Source organism: Colobus angolensis, unplaced genomic scaffold, assembly GCF_000951035.1.
Source record: "Colobus angolensis palliatus isolate OR3802 unplaced genomic scaffold, Cang.pa_1.0 Scaffold4, whole genome shotgun sequence".
In the NCBI taxonomy this organism is placed as follows: Eukaryota; Metazoa; Chordata; class Mammalia; order Primates; family Cercopithecidae; genus Colobus; species Colobus angolensis.
In genome coordinates, this window is record NW_012117376.1 from 8,154,126 (window position 1) to 8,158,358 (window position 4,233).

At 45.6% G+C, this 4,233-nt stretch overlaps 1 protein-coding gene across 1 annotated transcript in view; it reads right to left on the minus strand.

Moving 5' to 3' along the window:
* The window catches only part of ZBTB8B (zinc finger and BTB domain containing 8B), a 31,724-nt gene that overhangs the window by 22,409 nt on the left and 5,082 nt on the right, over window positions 1–4,233 (minus strand). The window lies entirely within an intron of this gene.

Genomic DNA, 4,233 nt, shown 5'->3' on the forward strand with positions numbered 1-4,233 from the left:
CCCAGCTACTGGGGAGGCTGAGGCAGGAGAATGGCGTGAACCTGGGAGGCGGAGCTTGCAGTGAGCAGATATGGTGCCACTGCACTCCAGCCTGGGCAACAGAGGGAGACTCCGTCTCAAAAAAAAAAAAATTTTTTTAAACAATTTTTCCAAAACCAGTGGTCCAATAGTGTCTGTAGGATATGGGCTTCCCAGCACTTTGGGAGGACAAGGCAGGCAGATCACTGTGAGACCAGCCTGCCCAACATGGTGAAACCCCTTCTCTGCTAAAAATATAAAACTTAGCCCGGCCTGTAATCCCAGCTACTAGGGAAGCTGAGGTGGGAGGATCGCTTGAAGCCAAGAGGTGTAGGCTGCAGTGAACTAAGATTGCACCACTGCACTCCAGCCTGGTTGACAGAGCAAGATTCCATCTCAAAAAAAAAAAAATAATAATAATAATAATATGGTCTGCTTTGGATCTAATAAAAATCAGAGGTTATCCAACTGGGTTAATTTATGAAAAAAAATAATAACTATAGCTAACTGCATGTGAGCACAGTGCTTACTGTTTTACATTGATTCTTTCAGTGAATTTTTATAAAAACCTTATAAATAAATATTGTCTCCCTTGTTCTGATAAGGAAATTGAGGGTAGGAGATGACCCAGTTGTAACAGATCCGGGACTCAAAATCAGGTCTATTGGCCTCCAGAGCCAATGCTCTAATGTACTACATTCTACTTTCTTCAAGGCTCAAAATACAGAAAATATTCACATCTAAGAATTCTAGTTGAGGCCAGGTGCGGTGGCTCACACCTGTAATCCTAGCACTTTGGGAGGCTGAGGCAGGCAGATCAGCTGAGGTCTGGAGTTTGAGACCAGCTTGGCCAAAATGGCAAAACCCTGTCTCTACTAAGACTACAAAAATTAACCAGGCATGGTGGTGGGTACGTGAGTCCCAGCTACTTGGGAGGCTGAGGCAGGAGAATTGCTTGAACCTGGGAGGAAGAGGATGCAATCAGCTGAGACTGCGCCACTACACTCCAGCCTGGGCAACAGACTGAGATTCTGTCTAAAAAAAAAAAAAAAAAAAAAAAATTATAGTTGAGTCTTTAGTGTATTAATCTGAAACTGGTTTTCTTTTTTAGAGACAGGGTCTTGGTCTGTCACCCAAGTTAGAGTGCAAGTGGTGCGATCATAGTTCACTACACCCTCAAATTCCTGGGCTCAAGCAACCCTCCGACTTTAGTCTCCCAAGACCTAGGACTACAAGTGCGTACCACTGTGCCCGGCCAATTAAACAAATTTTTTTGTAGAGATGGTAGTCTTGCTATGTTGCCCTGGCTGGTCTCAAGCTCCTTGCCTCAAGCGATCCTCCTGCCTCCACTTCCCAAAGTCCTGAGATTACAAGAGTAAGCCACCACACCCAGCCTCCAGCATCCCAATCCAAAACTTTGAGACTGGTCTCTCTTTTTTTTTTTTTTTTTTGAGACAGAGTCTTGCTCTGTCGCCCAGGCTGGAGTGCAGTGGTGCAATCTTGGCTCACTGCAACCTCCGCCTCCTGGGTTCAAGCGATTCTCCTGCCTCAGCCACCTGAGTAGCTGGGATTACAGGTGCATGCTGCCATGCCCAGCTAATTTTTTCTATTTTAGTAGAGATGGGGTTTCACCGTATTACCCAGGATGGTCATGAACGAGACTGGTCTCCTTTTATCATCGTTACACTTAAGTATTTGGTGGATTCTTGGGCTAGCCAGCATGTATTCCACATTCTTTTGGTTCTAGTGCCTTTTTTGGCTTTGGTGGAAGCATCCTTCCCCCATTCTTGGCTAACATACTTTGCATAAAGCTGGTGCCATCCTCAAGTACCAGGTGTGTAAGCTATAATGTAGGCCCCTAAAATTAACGCATCCCACCCTCTGACCACAGTGATTGGCTCAGAGATGGCCATGTGGCTTTCAGAGCCAATGAAAAGCAATGAAACATTTGCTGGAATTTCCAAAAAGAGCACTCTCTGCTCTGTGGGATGCAGGATGTGAGGGATGTTGCTGCCACACCACCAGGGAAATCAGCCTAACAAAGATGACAGCCCAGCTCAGGCTGATGGAGCCTGGGGACAACATCGGAGCCCCAACTCAAGCAGCGCCAGAAGCCAATTAAGTTCCTTTTTGGTTTAGCTGGTCTTAGTTGGGTTTTCTTTTTTAAATATTATTTATTTTTTTTGAGATGGGGTAGGGGGTCTCACTCTGTCACCCAGGCTGGAGTGCAGTGGTGTGATCCTCTGCACTCTCCGACCTTCACCTCCCTGGCTAAAGTAATCCTCATACCTCAGCCTCCCGAGTAGCTGGGACTACAGGTACCCACCCCCAGCTAATTTTTTTTGCATTTTTGGTAGAGACAGGGTTTTGCCATGTTGCCCAGGCTGGTCTCGAACTCCTGGCCTCAATTGATCTGCCCCCCCGCCGGCTTGGCCTCCCAAAGTGCTGCAGTTACAGGTATGAACCACCACACCTGGCCTCTGAGTTGGGTTTTCTATTTCATGCAACTAGGAGACTCCTAACTGATTCCACTACCCTTGGTTAACTCCTGCTTATTATTTATGTCCTGGCCCTTCTCTGTCAATGAACTACAAGCCCTTTGAAAGCATGAGCCATGTCTTATTCAATTTTATATCCCTTACAGTATCTGGCAGAGTGCTTTGGACAAAATAGATTTGTTCTTTTTTTTTTTTTGAGGCAGAGTCTTGCTCTGTTGCCTGGGCTGGAGTGCAGTGGTGCGATCTTGGCTTACTGCAACCCCCGCCTCCTGGGTTCAAGTGATTCTCCTGCCTCAGCCTCCCGAGTAGCTGGGATTACAGGCATGCGCCACCACGCCCAGCTAAGTTTTGTATTTTCAGTAGAGACGGGGTTTCACCATATTGGCCAGGCTGGTTGCGAACTCCTGACCTTGTGATCCGCCCACCTCAGCCTCCCAAAGTTCTGGGATTAGAGGCGTGAGCCACCGCACCCAACCAACAAAATAGATTTGTTAAGCAAAAAAGGAATACTCCTTTCTTAACTGCTTGGTAGATAAACTATAAACCAAGTTTAAAATCCCCTTGGGGCTAGGCATGGTGGCTCACACTTGTAATCCCAGCACTTTGGGAGGCCGAGGTGAGCAGATCACCTGGGCTCAGGAGTTCGAGACCAGCCTGGCTAACATAGCGAAACCTTGTCTCTATACAAAAATTAGCTGGGTGTGGTGGCAGGCGCCTGTAATCCCAACTACTCAGGAAGCTGAGGCTCAAGAATTGCTTGAACCCAGGAGGCAGAGGTTGCAGTGAGCCGAGATCGCACCACTGCACTGCAGCCTAGGGGATAGAGTGAGACTCTATCTCCAAAAGAAGTAAATAAATAGATAAAATCCACTTGGTAGTGAGGAGGACAGAAACACTGACCTGTTCCCCAACTCCCCCTACCCCATCTTCTTCCATCGCATAAATCACATAACCATCCATCAGCTATTACCCCTTTACTTACTGACCCATTGAGATCAGAGAGGTTCCTATAGCCAAGTGCATCCCCTCTACTGGAATCACAAAAAGGTTAGCTAGAGCTGGCAACCCCTGCCAACAGCTTTTTAACCACTCTTCTTCTCCACAAATGGAACACACCAAGACCTTTCCCAATGAGAAATCAGGCACCCCTTGCCCCAGTAAAGGGTTCCTCCACTGGCAAAATCCAAGGCTTATGCATTAATTGTGCAGACTTTACTCATAAAAGACTTACTGGAACCTTATTAAATGGCAACTTATACCTACTTTGTATGTATTTATAACAAATGATAGAGTTAAGTTTAGAAACTAGAGAATCAATTCAGGAGGAGAGTGGACAGAAGCCTCTGTAAGTACAGTAAACTGACAAACCTAAAAGAGAAAACTGACAGCTATAAAAAAGTTAAAAAGCTATAAAAGGTAGACCTAGAAATTTTTTCAAGATATCAGCCGGAGGCCATTTAGCTAAGGGTATTAAATACTCCTACATATTCAAAATGGCCTAAGGACATCACTAAATTAAGCCCAGGGCTATAACCAATGGGCCTAAGGTATTAAGAAGATTCCTATCTTAATATTCATTTTAAACTCAAGGAAGTTATGTCATAATTTTAGGATTTTTTTCCCATCCAAAGTAGTTAAAGTTAACATTTTGGTTAAAAAAGAGAACTGTCGGCCGGGCGCGGTGGCTCAAGCCTGTAATCCCAGCACTTTGGGAGGC